At 38.6% G+C, this 15296-nt stretch overlaps 1 protein-coding gene across 4 annotated transcripts in view; it reads right to left on the reverse strand.

Annotated features, from left to right (window-relative positions):
• Positions 1–15296, reverse strand: part of EMB2004 (RNI-like superfamily protein) — a 71588-nt gene that overhangs the window by 26637 nt on the left and 29655 nt on the right. The gene's annotated exons all lie outside the window — the stretch shown is intronic.

Below are 15296 nucleotides of genomic sequence, written 5' to 3' on the forward strand. Positions count from 1 at the left end.
TTTAACAAACTTGTCAGGACCAAGGGGTTTAGTGAAAATATCTGCTGATTGCTCTGAGGTAGGAACATAGCGTAACTGAATAGATCCATCTTCTACTAATTGTCGGATGTAATGGCAATGAAGCTCTATGTGCTTGGTTCGTTCATGAAACACTGGGTTCTTGGCAAGTTTGAGTACGCCCTGATTGTCTGAAAACAAAGAAGTCGAACTTGCTTGAGGAATATGCATATCTGCAAGCATCTGCCGGAGCCAAATTGCTTCACAAGCTGCCTTGACAGCTACTCTATATTCTGCTTCTGTAGAGGAGAGTGCATGTGCTTGTTGCTTCTTACTGGTCCAAGTAACTGCTGCAGATCCGATACTAAACACATAGCCAGAAGTAGATTTCCTATCATCAACTGAGCCGGCCCAATTGGAATCAGTGAATCCACTGAGCTGAGGAGTAGTACTCCTTGTGTAAAGAAGACCATAATCTAAAGTACCATGTACATAGCGTAATACACGTTTCGCTGCAATCCAATGATCAATCTTGGGGTTTGTCATGAACCGTGAGATGTAGCTGACTGCAAAATTGAGATCAGGTCTAGTAGTAGTAAGGTAGATGAGACTACCTACTAGCTGCCTGAAGAGTGTTTCATCTACAGGAGGAGAAACAGATTGTGCGGACAATTTCAGACCAGTCTCCATTGGAGTGGAAGCAGATTTGCAATCCTGCATTCGAAACCTATCAAGCAAACTTCTGGCATACTTGGACTGAGACAAAAAAATACTATTGTCAGTCTGCCAAACCTCAATACCTAAACAATAATAAAGCAATCCGAGATCTGTCATATCAAAAGTTCTGCATAGATCCTGTTTGATTTCTGAAATCAAATGTTCTGAATTTCCAGTAATGATCAAATCATCCACATAGACAACAAGAAAAAGAATATCATTACCAGAGTGTTTAATATATAGATTACTGTCTGACGGACTATGCTAAAATCCTTGAGCAACCAAGTAATGATCAATCTTTATGTACCAAGCCCTAGGGGCCTGTTTAAGACCATAGAGGGCCTTCTGGAGTCTACATACTTTGTGTTCTGAACCGGCAACCTTAAAACCTGGGGGCTGCGTCATGTAGACTTCTTCCTGTAATTCACCATTGAGAAAGGCGCTCTTCACATCCATCTGATGAACTTTCCAACCATACTGAGCTGCAATTGCAAGAAGAATGCGAATAGTGCTCATCTTGGCTGTCGGTGCAAATGTCTCCTCATAATCAATGCCTTCGCGCTAAGTGAATCCTCGAGCAACAAGTCTAGCTTTGTATTTGTCCAAGGTACCATCTGCATGGTACTTGACCTTATAGACCCATTTACAGCTAATGGGTTTCTTCCCAGGAGGGAGATCTGAAAGAACCCAAGTGTGGTTCTTTTGAAGACTCTGAAGCTCAGAATCCATTGCTTGTTCCCATTCTGGAATTCCTTTGGCCTCTGCATATATCTGGGGCTCAGGGATACTGTGGATGTTGGCCATAAGAGCTATATTAACTGTGTTGTGCTGAAGGCTCTTATTTCTGGAGGTTCTACCCTCAATGAGTTCATCAAGACGAAGATCACTAATCGTTTGAGCCCACCATTTTGGCCGAAGAGTCGAGGAGCCAATATCAAATGCTGACGGAATAGCTGGATGAGAAGCAGGAGCAGGAGTTGTATTATCTGGAAGTGACTGAGGTGGTGTATCAGTAGCATCAGATGACTCATAATTAGCTGAAGAAAAATTGGCAAATTAACGGATTTCCGGATAATTGATTCATTGATAAACAGAGGAACAAATGTGTTCCTTATAAAGAATTACAAGGACGTTGTTTCTTTTTAGAAACAACGTAGACTGAAGACGGAATTAGAAACAAAACTAGAGACAAGATAGGAAACATTCCTATCTGGACTGAAGAAAAAAGAGACGGGATAGGAAACATTCCTATCTAGACTGAAAGACGGACTACAGACAAGTAGTTGACTATTATAGAAAGTATAAGATATTATCTTAATACCCTCCCTTAATGGTCAACTTACGGATGTCGGAACATTCTATGATAACTGAGACCCTCCCTGGATCTATAGAATGTTGAAACCAAAAAGCTTTGCCAGAAGAGTGCTATGACTCAAAATAGGTTGCATTTACAAAACTTCGTTTTTGTGAAAAAAACGGTAAAACCCAGAATCTCACACAACCTTGCGTATTACAGACAACTTGAAATGATTTTTGAGGAGAAAATCAACAAACCCATAAAAAACAAAAACAGATTCAGAAGGCAAAAAATGCAGCTTCGCCTTGATCAAGACTCGGAGAAGTCAGATGCTGCATAACACCCAAAACAAGTTGATCAATGTTTCGATATTCGAAGATTGCAATGATGCGCTGCTTCCAGGTTCCATAATTGCGACCATTGAATTTGGAATTATGTTCGAGCAGAATATTTGTCAGAGATGCCATGACACGTTTTTTAATGAAAAATTGTGAAAATCTGTGAAGGCACGTTTTTCGAGGCAAAAATACAAAAGCTCCAGAAGAATCAAAGAATGACCCAGAAGAGAGCTTGAAAAACCCAGAAAGAATCTGCTGTCGTTTTCTAGATCCGTTGGCTCGAAAATCGATGCACAAAAATTGAGGCACCCAAAAAAAACGAACAACCCAGTTGAGCTCTCGAAAAACCCACCAAGAATCAGTCGTGAGCAGATAAAAATGGCTTTCGTTACAAAATTTTACGATTTTGCTCTGATACCATGTTACAAATGTAAATGGCGGAATACTTGAATGAATTAATCAGAGATCAAACTGATCTATATATACAAAGAGGGGAGTCGAATAGAATAGAAACATTCTATTCTAGACTACACCTAAATATTAGAAACATTCTAATATTTACAGAGATATAATAAGATATAATAGTGAGCATTAAAAAGAAACATGAAGGTTATTTTAATAATTAAGTCATAATTTATTATCTATCAATTTGATGAAGTAGTCTATGTTTTGAAATTCCATTTTGCATTTTAGTAATTCAATGTATGATTTTATTTACAACATTAGCATAGATTAATGAGTGAGTATTTAATGTTTATCTTTGACATTTGGCATTGATCAATAATCAAGTAACATTGATATATTCATACTATGGAATGACTTAGTTTTACTTTTACAACTATATGAGTTTATAATTTTTTTTGCATATATATATATATATATATATATATACATACATACTAACGAACCCACCCACGAACCCAAATGGGGAAAAAAAAAATTGCCCGAACCCACGAACCGAACCCCGAACCTGAACCCGTCCCCGAACCCGAATTGGCAACTTAGACAATATCTCTTGGTTCAATGTTGTGGATAGAAGGTATCACATTTTGCAATCACTAAGTGCAAACATTCCGGCACTTTTATTTCTGTTGACAATAAATTTGGGGTGATGTATGGAAATTACAGCCACCTTCCAGCCCACATGCAGTCCGATCCAAACCATTTTTCAAGTGATAAAGCTTGGGACATCATGGTAAGAGTGTCTGGAGTACAGGGTAAGCATTACAACAATTTATAAGAGGTGAGCATAATTGTTGGAGTTAAAATTAAAGGTGGATGAGGAGGTAATACTCCACAGCATATGGAATGGAGTTCCAAGCAGACTGAAGAGAAAAGAAGGAAAGTTAAGTGATCGAAGTTCCAGTCCACAATAAGATGATTTATTATGATAATGTTCAGTCTATTTTAAATAAATCATTGCACACACATCAAACAAAGTAGTATCTTTTGGGTAAGAATCGTCAACTTAGTATGGCTAGCTGAAATTTTGGTGGCAATAACTATAACCCATAATCATTATGAGTATCGTTTCCCTTTATAGAACTGCTGTTATGACATTTCCAGCATCCCTCACACTGTCTTGGCAGCCATAAATAAGTAGTTAATCACAAGGAAAATGCAGTTCCCACCTATTTTTATTGGTGAGATGTCTGCAGCTAATATAGGGTGGTTTCCAGCTACTTCAATTCTGATTTTGACTAAGAGAATGAAATGCTACAGCCATGGAATCGCTTGGGGCAACATCGAAAGGGCTTGTGAAGACCATTGTGATCGTATAACAGCAACATAGAAGTGGTGAATCTAGTTGTTGCCATGTACTGGTAAAATTTATTTTGAAAGTTCATTACATAAAAAGGATTCAAGTTCGAGGGAGTTGTGTGTCAAGACAACTATCTTATTAAGGTAATCACGAGCATCACCTAGAGATCTCAGGGAGATACATAACATTCAGAGTGGTGCAATGAAAGCACGGTGAGGTAGCATCAAACTTGGAAACTTACACGCAAAGATCCATCCAAAAGGAAAGAGAACAATTGTTCCTTCCACCCAAGGAAGGAGTAAACATACCCTAGATAGCCTTGAACCAAATTGCCATCATTAATTAATGCTGCAATTATCAACTTTATCAGTCACCGTGTTTATTTCATTTACACTCAAAGAAGTGGATATACAAGTGTTTTCTGCCATGGGAAGGAGCCCCAGTATGTCCATTACAACTTCAGCCTCTATCATAAACAATTATTGGGACCTAATCATCTCCCATTGCATTGAAGGAGGTGGATCTATTATCAAGTGGGTTAAGGGTAAGGAAGTTGTGTTTACAAAGGAGCAACAGAAATGGATTGATCAAGTTAAGCTTGAGGCAAAGGTTGAAACAGAAGAAAGACCACGACAAGATTGTGTGAATGTTGCTAGCACATGTACATGTATCATAGCTACAACAACATTGATGCACTATCTGAAAAAGGAACATAGGATCCAACATAGGCAGTCCTAGGTCAAATGATGCAAGCCCCTTTCAACCATAGTCCATTAACCCATGTTCTTCATGTGTCCATTTTCCCATAAGATTCCAGGTTGTTCTTCAAGTCTATTTTACATTTCTTGTGGGCTTGACAAATTAAACTAAGGAGATGACTATAATATTTAAATGTGTTAAAAAGCAATCACTTAAGTGTTTTAAAGTGGATGCCAAATTATAAGGCCTCTTTGTGTTATGAAATAAAACTTTATTTCTCTAAGTGGCTTTGGCCAAAGGGTTGTGAGTGGTGTTCTTTTGGAGGGAAAAGGGAAAGCCTTTAAAGCTATTCTTTGAAGGGAAGGTGGTCACTCAAATGCCTATTAAGTCTCAGTCAGAGATCAGAGATGGATGTTTGTTTTTATCAATTTATTACCTTGAATAGATTGGACATCCTATATGTCTAACTAGACATTGGAGAACAAAAAACCCCTGATTCCCACAGATGGTTAGTGGATGAAAACCCTAGCCCAGCATTATGCGATTCCACGTAGGGATTGAACTTGAGCTTCAGTGATCTGTTGTTTGGAACTTTAGACAGCTCCCTTAGCACCTAGGGTTTGTTATTCTGTGGTGGTTCCTTTAAAGCCATTTTCTGTAATTTTCTGTACTTCCTGATAATAATAAATGTTGTGATTGTTCCTAAAAATCTGGTATAAATCAGTGTAACACGTGCCCAAGGGGGCAGGCGAACGAAGGGATGAAGGGGTGGGGTTAAAGGGGCTTCATGGGGGATGGTGGAGGGGGTAATGTTGTATATACTATACACTATACATGCATAACTTGAAATGTTAGTTGTGAAAAGTTGGATAACATTATGTTTAGTAAAATAGCAACATAATGCCTAAATACTTGAACATTGAACAATGAACATTCAATATTGAATTACTCATTAAAAATTAGAATACTAAATAATATAGTTGAATCAGCAAATGGAAGATTTATATTATATCAATAATATCATAAAGATGATTGCAATGAGTAGCATGATAAATCAAGTATCAAATATCAAAATGTAGTGAAGGGAGGCATCTAATCATCCCTCAAGGCAAACTCTTCATCGCGGAACTCAGTAAATTGGGTATAAAAACATCAACTTGATTCGATACGATTTCCCCACCAAATTGTTCTTTTGTTTTTAAATTTGAAAGCAGGGTTCAAGGAGCAACACCCCTTGTGGAGTCAAGGGGTAGCACCCCCATTGCCAAGCACATTGTGCCTCTTGCACGGCCTTTGGATTCTTCAAATTTGAAGCATTTTTCTTCCAAAATTAACATGTTTGAACAAAATTTTAAAAACATGCAATTTTAAAAAGCAGATGTACTTTTATGGATGTCCGCTGATGAGGGACACGTAGACATCCCCAATATGGTTGAGGAAGGCTTGGGTTTCCCCATAGCCGTTCCAGGGATGCCATGCCATCCTAGCAGCACAGTGGTGGCAAAAGGGCAGTGGTGGGGGTACACCCAGTCCCGGAAATGCTAGGATTGGTGGGGTATTCTTTTTTGCATGCTCTTTCGAGAATTATATAAGCTGTCCTAGATCTGATTCTTAAAATTAAAATAATTTCAGATCTGAATGGATTTGAATCAAATAAACAGCATACATATATTCCTATCAGGGATTTTATAGCTCTATTGTTTTCAATGTCACATATCCTAATCATGAATTTGTACATCATAAATACTTATAAATATATATGTATCAAAAGCATTCTCTTTCAGCTCAAATCTGCTTCTGTATGCATTTTGTTGATATATGCTTATGTTTCCAAGCAAAGTAACATGTAAGCAATCAGCTTTTTGTGTCTTTATAATTGAGATAGAGAAGAGTGCATAAAAAAAGGTCTTGCTTTTTTCAGCTGGAGAGAATGCTGCGGAGCTGCGATGAAGTTCTGGGCTAGTGCTCAGTCCCTAGCCTCCTGTGCATGCCTGTTCTCTTTTATCGTTTGGTGCTGGTTTGATGGCAATAGTTTGGGTTTCTGATTATTGGCAAACACTTACAGCCACTGCTGTTGTTGGGACTTTTATTGCTGGGTTTTCATTTTTGTCAACATTTGTTGTGGCTGCTATATTGGGGTTCTTTGATTGTTCGCATGGCAAGGGCTGTGATTTCTTCTGCGTTGGTGAGGACAAATGGTTCTTCTCCAACCATGCATGCAACGAGATCTGAATCATTTTATACAGGGGAGAGCTCCAAGATGAAAAAAGTTAATGGTTGTTTTATGCATAGTTTAGATCGCCCAATTCTAGTTATTCCTCCAGGGGCGATGATGGAGGACATTGAATACTGGATTAAGCGTGCTTTGATATGCAAATTTCTTGAAATCCAGATTTCCTTATCGGCTCATGAGGCATGGATTCGCCGTTCATGGTAGGTGGAAGGAGATATGGAGATCATGTTGGCTGGGAATAGATATTTTTTTGTTGTATTCTCATGCATGTCTGATCGTGATTGTGTTTTTGAAGGAGGGTCTTATTTCTACAACTATGTGGGGTTATTTGTCAAACCTTGGCATTCAAGATTTAATTCTACTGAGGATCTCCCTTCAACAGTGCCAGTGTGAGTTCGCTTGCCTCGCCTTCCCCTGGAATTCTCGCCAGAAGGCATTCTACGTCAAATTGTTAATTTGCTAAGAAAGCCAACTGCGATTGCGCATCAATCCCTCGATAAAAAGGCTATTTCTTTTGCTAGAATTTGTGTTGAAATTGATTTGAATAACCCATTACCAGATTCTTTGGAAATTTGTCTAGGGTCTTCTTCTTGGGTACAGCAATTAGATTATGAACCCCTCCCTTTCCAATGCCGAATATGTCATGAGTATAGTCATTTTCAGCGTTAGTGTCCTCGAAACTTGACTTCCAACGGAGTGGATGGTTCTACGGCCGGCAATGGTGGTGGTCTGTCAGATATTATAGGAAAAGGACAAGCTCAAATGGATGATACAACTAAGGGGAAAACTGAACCAGATAATATAGGAAAAGGAAAGGCTCAAATGCAGGATAAGAATGAATTTACCCTTGCTTGCCCACAAGCTAAGGGGTGTGGTCAGAAGAGGACTTTGAAAGATTGACAATCTAATTCTGGTTTTAATCATTTTGAGGTGTTGGATAGTATGGTTTTAGAAAAGGGTATTCCTCCTAGTATCTCTTCTAATCCAATTTGCTCAGATGGGGAAGCTCCACCTCATGACGCTTGTGGGGCATCCCAGGTTGTGGTACACCAGAAGAGTGAGGTCCCTATAGCTCCTAGGTCTGAAGCTTTGGTGACACCTGTAGTGCCAAATGATAATGACATTGTTCTAGCCGACTTGGTTAAGAATGTGCTAGCATCTAGTAAGGGTAAGGGGTCTCCTCTCCCCTTGGGTTTGATGCAAAGACCCTTTAAGAGGGTTTCCTTTACTCCTCTAAGGAGTGGGCACAAAACAAACCAAGAGAAGATTAAACTTACAAGAGATATATTGATAGAGTTTGGGTCTGTGAAACTACTAGATGCTCATTTTCCCCATTCTACTCAATGATGATTATTCTCTCATGGAATGTTAGGGGGTTGAATATCATCCCTAGACAAAGGTGTTGAGATAATGGGTGTTGTACACATACCAAGATTGTTGAGATAATGGGTGTTGCACACATTGCATAATATTGTTATTTTATTATTTTATTTTTATTATGTAATGTTGTACCTAGATAGATGTGCAACATGTAAAGATTCCCATGGAATATTCTTGACGAGTTGTATTGTAACATTGTAAAAATATTTTATGTAATTATTTAATATTGGGGAAAAGAATTAAATGCCCAATATTAAATGTGGAGTCAGTCGGTTAGGTAGCACATGGTTTTAGGACATGGTTTATGTAATACCACTTAGTGGTTTTGTGGGACTTGCTACTATATAAGCAGCCACAAGGGTAGTTGTTGTATAGAGAGAGAGAGTGACAAGGAGAAAACAAAAAGCAAGAGTCGAGCGGGACAAGGCTTGACAGGTTAGCCAAGGGAGCATTTGTGAAAGTTGAAAGCATGGCATGGGATGTGTGGATTCATGCTTGTTCACATAGTTTGCTCGGTTGTGGCTATGGCCGTGAAGGCTTCCATGGTTGTATGGCAATGGTATTTTTGCTGAATAATACATGATGATGGATGCTTTTAGAGGCTGAGTTTTTCCCTCAATGAGGGTTTCTCAGGGTATATCTTGTGTTACAATTTTGTGGGTATGTTGTCTATTTTCTTGCATGTGGATTTTAATTCCATGTTAATTTTAGATCTATTATGGGTTATGTGGAAACGGTTATATTCTTTGTTGTCAAGTTTCCTTACAAGTGGTATCAGAGCTATGGTTTTATTATTGTAACCCTAGATTGAATCCATGAGAATGCATGAGAGGATAAAAGAAAATGGCAAGATATATGAATGATTTATTGCAGATCTAAGGGTTTTGGATTTGCTGTTATGATGGGATGTTAAAAGATTTGGGCATGTGAAATTGTTGGACAAAAATATTTTTTTCGGATGTTTCATTTAAAATGAGGGTTTGGGGGGGTAGCTTGCAGAAATGACCTCCTGGGTAAAAACAGACCTCACCATTGGATCCGGGTCGACATTTCCATAAATTTTGATATATAATATGCCCTAGTTTGGCCATGTTCAGAGGAAATGAAAGAGTTTTTTAGTTTCAGCCCATGATGGCCGTCAAATTTAATCCCATCGGAATTTTCGTCACTGAAAAAAATAAAAAATGAAAAATCGTACTGAAAATAGTAAAAAGACTATCTTAGTAAAACGGCCATAACTTTCTCTCAAAATATCGGATTTCAAAGTTCTTACAAGCGTTGAAAAGCTAATTCAGAGCACTACAAGATGGTGTAGGTTTGGTTTTGTGATTTTAAAATTTTGTCAGGTTTTCAGAGCCCTAAAGTCAGATGTTATTTATTTTGAGCACGAATTAGGGCATAACTTGGGCATACGGAGTTGGATTTTGGACTTCAAGTAGTCAACGGAAAGCTCTTGGAGAGCTCTATACATTGGTTCAAATTTGGTGCAGGTTTGGCATGATTTATTTGTTAATATATTGATCTGAACAGTTTATAGGTATATTTTGACTATGGTAACATTGTGAGTTTATGACATTGGAGATTTAAGTTTTAATGTCATTGTATACTCAGTTCATATTTCAAATTGGTCTCATGATGATATGGTTATCAATGTTTGGTTTGGATATGCATGATGACTTGTTGGATCTACAAGTTGTGCAGTGTTGTAAGCGGTCTATACTTACAAGTTGCATTTATAGCTTGGTTATGGGTTGTCTTTGCCCATTGATCTTTCATTATTGATGCATATTCAGATTAGTGGCTTGGATTTGGGTTGTCTATGCCCTAAGTCACATGTTTTACTATTTTTTTCATGTAGAAGGGATGAGATGTTGTTACCAAGGACAGTCATGGTGGAGGATTGTAGTTGACTATTTTATGCTGACAGGTTGGACATATTGAGAACCAGATGCTCAGCTCATGGATGTGATCATGGTGTCATGGATTTTGGCATGACATGATTGGATATACAGGTACATCCTTGATGTTCATTAGCTTGGATTTCTGATATAGTTATGGTGGTATATCTTCTTAGTTGAGGATCATGGTTATTTGGTTTCTTTTGAGGAGCTCATGATGTGCACTTTGAGTTCTTTGATGGTTTAATGCCTTGGTTGATTCTTATGGTTAGAGGATGGATTTTTTCATCATGATGTCATGGATAGCTTGGATACATGGTTTAGTGGGAGCTTGTGACAGTGATGGGGTGACAATGCAAGATTAGTTCCTAGTTTGGTTTATATCTTCTTGGTTTGGAGAGGATGGATTTTATGATGCCATAGGTGACTTGGTACCACGGTTGAGTGGGAGTTTTGTTGGCATTGATATATTTATTGAGTGTTTGCAAATGTTGGAGGTTTGTCTTAGATCCTATTGCTGCAGAAGCGTCTTTGACATTTGCATGGTGCACTTGTTATCTTCATGGTGTCTGAAGATGGTTAGATCTTGAGGACTCATGGAGTTCTTGGTTATCTTCATGGTATGTGAAGATGGTTTTCTTCATGGTGTGTGGAGATGGTTGCATCTTGAGGACTCACAGGGTTCTTAGCAAAGGTGTGGTTTATGCTTTTATTTGGCATGTTATCCTTGGTGTGAGGATGGTTTCTTTATTATGTCATGGTATACTCTTGATACGCGTTTAGAGTTGTGACATGTTATGGTGTGTTCATATGGAGCATGTTATCTCTTTAGTTGAGATGGTAAGATCATGTTGTCATGTTTATGTTCCTGAGGCCATGGTTGGAACTTTGACATTGATCTTGGTTTAGTTTCTTAGTATTGAGTACACTGATCATAAGCTGGATACTTCATGATATTGCTATGTTGCATTTGGAGTTAGCATGGATTGATTGGTTACAAGTGCTCATGGATACTTAGAGACGGTGGTGATGCTGATTTCTCTTGGATTAGAGAAGTATTTGTTGGGATGGTTGATGGTTTCAACAGGAAGTCCGAGGGGCAGTCACCTGATATGGACTTGAGAGGAGATTGTTCTTAGATGAGTCTTGGTTGTAGACTTGGGTATCTTGATGAGCATTCTCATTCCCCACTCTTGGTCTACTCGGTGGTTTGCTACTTGAGAGGTATAGCCCATTGTTTTCTCTCAGTTGCATTATATTTATGCTTGTCTTTCATGGATATGGATCTTGAGCTATGGTACATGAGTTAGTTCTGGAGGGTTCATTTGAGAGATGGTTTAGCATTGGTTATCTCCATGTGCATATGTTGTTATGCTGGTTGAGTTTGGGAGATGGTTTTATATTGGGCATTTTCCTTGGATTAGGAATGGTTATTCCTTGGTTTAGGAATGGTTTTATTGAGTTTGATCTTCTTGTGAGAGGCTTACATCCATGATGAGTTATATGGTATGGTTTGGGTGTTGTTGAGGCTTCTTGTTGGGGTTTTATGGAGGAGATCATACTTGCACAATTTACATCTAGAGGTGTGTGTAGAAGGACATGATACAGGTTATGATTTGCATGGTTTCTCTGGTCTTGGTTATCTTCCTGGATGTTCAGTTTTGCTTACATTGGATTTGAGATTGGTTAAAGATTGTGATGACTGGTTTGTGCTCATGTATGTCATGTGAGAGATGACATGGTTATTCCTTTATCTCTTTCCTCTGTTGGTTGTGGTGAACTTGGAGACTATTGGAGACTTGTTATGAGAGTTATTCTTGCAGGATATTAGTTTATGTATTGTGGATGTCCTTGATACTACATGGATTCACTTTTTTGAGATGTTGTGAGTGGATTGGTTATAGATTTGACATTATCTTTTGCAGTGGGAGCTTCTTGGTATATATATGGCAGGTATTGCTCTTGAGGCTTGTGATTGCAAGTTATAGATTGGATATGTCGGTGATATGAGATTCACTTGTTCTACCTTTGAGGTATGGATAGTTGGATGGGTTTGGCACTTGCTGTGGTGCTATTTCAGCTATGGATATTTTGACAACTACGGATACATGTGATAACCTTTGGATCAGGTTTTTGTGCTTGGAATTTTAATTGGTACAGGATTTTATGATCTTCTAATGTGACAGGTTGGGTGGCTTTCTCTTTGGATGGCTTCTATGTATGTCCAGTGGTAGTGGCATAATAGGAGGTGAGATCATTCATGTTCGAGATGCTGGATACTTTGATTTTGTTGCGGATACCAGGATGGAGCACTTGGTGTATTTTGATCCATGATGGTGGATGTGCTGGGAGGGATTGTTCCCTTGTTCATTTATGTGGCTACGGATTGAACCTATGCAATGTATACAACAAGTGGGAGATTGTTGAAATAATGGGTGTTGCACACATACCAAGATTGTTGAGATAATGGGTGTTGCACACATTGCATAATATTGTTATTTTATTATTTTATTTTTATTATGTAATGTTGTACCTAGATGGATGTGCAACATGTAAAGATTCCCATGGAATATTCTTGATGAGTTGTATTGTAACATTGTAAAAATATTTTATGTAATTATTTAATATTGGAGAAAAGAATTAAATGCCCAATATTAAATGTGGGGTCAGTCGGTTAGGTAGCACATGGTTTTAGCACATGGTTTATGTAATACCACTTAGTGGTTTTGTGGGACTTGCTACTATATAAGCAGCCACAAGGGTAGTTGTTGTATAGAGAGAGAGAGTGACAAGGAGAAGACAAAAGGCAAGAGTCGAGCGGGACAAGGTTTGACAGGTTAGCCAAGGGAGCATTTGTGAAGGTTGAAAGCATGGCATGGGATGTGTGGATTCATGCTTGTTCACATAGTTTGCTCGGTTGTGGCTATGGCCGTGAAGGCGTCCATGGTTGTATGGCAATGGTATTTTTGCTGAATAATACATGGTGATGGATGCTTTTGGAGGCTGGGTTTTTCCCTCAATGAGGGTTTCTCAGGGTATATCTTGTGTCACAATTTTGTGGGTATGTTGTCTATTCTCTTGCATGTGGATTTTAATTCCATGTTAATTTTAGATCTATTATGGGTTATGTGGAAACGGTTATATTCTTTGTTGTCAAGTTTCCTTACAAAAGGGCTATTCAAAATCTATTGGTTGACCATTCCCCTGATGTTTTTTTTATCTAAGAGACTAAGCTCTCTATAGAGTCTACGGTCCTATATACCTCTAGTATTTGGCCTCGTGGGCAATGCCAGTGTGTTGGGGCTATGCGAAGTGCTGGTGATTTGGCTATCTTTTGGGATCCTCGAAAAATTTCTCTACTTGGCTAGGTGTCTTCTCACTCAACTCTTTCTATAGTGGCTTCTTCTTTGGACTCAGGTGAGGTAATCATGATTACTAATGTGTATGTGCCTATTGATTTTGTGCGAAAGGGGGAACTTTGGAGGCATATTCAGTATATTAGAAATCCTCACCCTTTTCGTCCTTGGGTGTTAGCAGGACACGTCAATTCAGTTTTAAGTTTGGAGGCAAAGCGGGGTGGTTTGGCTTGGTTGGGGCCTTCTTCTACTCTTCTTCGTCAAAACATAGCTCTTTTGCACCTCTCTAATGTTAAGCCTTCTAATGGTCTCTATACTTGGAATAATAGAAGGACTGGGTTTGATGCTATCTCAGAACATCTGGATAGATTTCTTGTTTCTTGTTTCTGGGTTAGTGGCACCCTTACTCTCTCTTCGAAAATTCTAGACTGGAAGGGTTCTGATCATTGGCCAATTAAATTTTCTACTACTAGGGTTATTATTTTGAAGCGTCCACCTTTTAAGTTCCAATGGATGTGGCTTTGTGACTCGTCTCTTCATGATCTTGTATTTTTCTGGTGGAGAGATGGAGCTCCTGCATATGTTACTGCTATGTTTTCATTCTCTAAAAGGCTTCAATATGTCAAAAGGCAACTCAGGATATGGAATAGACAATGTTTTGGGAACCTTCACTCTATGAAGAGGCTTGCTCAAGAACATCTCGACATCATATCCAAGAAGATTAGAGATCGAGGATTTTTTGAGGATCTTGGCAAGGTTGAATCCCTTGCTTCTAGAGTTATGGAAGAATTGGAACTTTGAAAAGAAATTTTTTGGAAGCAAAAGGCTAGAGTTGATTAGCTCCAGGACGGAGATAGGAACACTACCTTTTTCCATAAAACTATGCAATCTCATCATAACCAAAGTTATATTTCTTCATTGGTTAATTCTAAAGGTATTCAATTATCTTCCTTGCCAGCTTTGTTCTCGGAAGCTACTCGGTACTTTTCTACCCTCTTCTCTAAGGATTCTCCTCTTGCTGATAATGAAGAGAATATTATTTTGTCTTCTATTCCTTCCCTTATTACCCAGGAAATGAATAATTACCTCATGCAACCGATCTCTCTAGATGGGTTGCAGGAGGTGGTCTTTGGCATGCCTAAGGGCACAGCTCCTGGTCCTGATGACTATCCAATTGAATTCTTTCAAGAATTTTGGGACATCATTAATCATGATTTGTTGGAGGTGGTTAAGGAATCATATTCTAGCAAGCAGATGCTTCGAGCATTGAATTATACTTTCTTGACTCTTATTCCAAAAAAAGGGGGCTAATCAACTAGACTTTTTTAGACCTATTGTTCTATGTAATGTGGTTTACACAGTCATTACTGAGTTGATTGCTGAGAGACTTAAAAAGTGGCTCCCCATTATAATCTCTGAGGAACAAGGTCGTTTTGTTGCAAGAAGACAAATTTTGGATAGGGTGGTTATTGTTATTGAGGCTATCAACTCTATGGCTAGTTCAAGGGAGCGATCTATGTTTGTTAAGATGGATATGCCTAAGGCCTTCGATAGACTCATAGAGTCAAATGGAGTTTCCTAAGGAATATTCTTCTTACCTTTGGCTTTAACTCTAACTG

Source organism: Cupressus sempervirens, chromosome 9 (assembly GCF_028749045.1).
Source record: "Cupressus sempervirens isolate cs-2001-9-10 chromosome 9, ASM2874904v1, whole genome shotgun sequence".
NCBI lineage: Eukaryota > Viridiplantae > Streptophyta > Pinopsida > Cupressales > Cupressaceae > Cupressus > Cupressus sempervirens.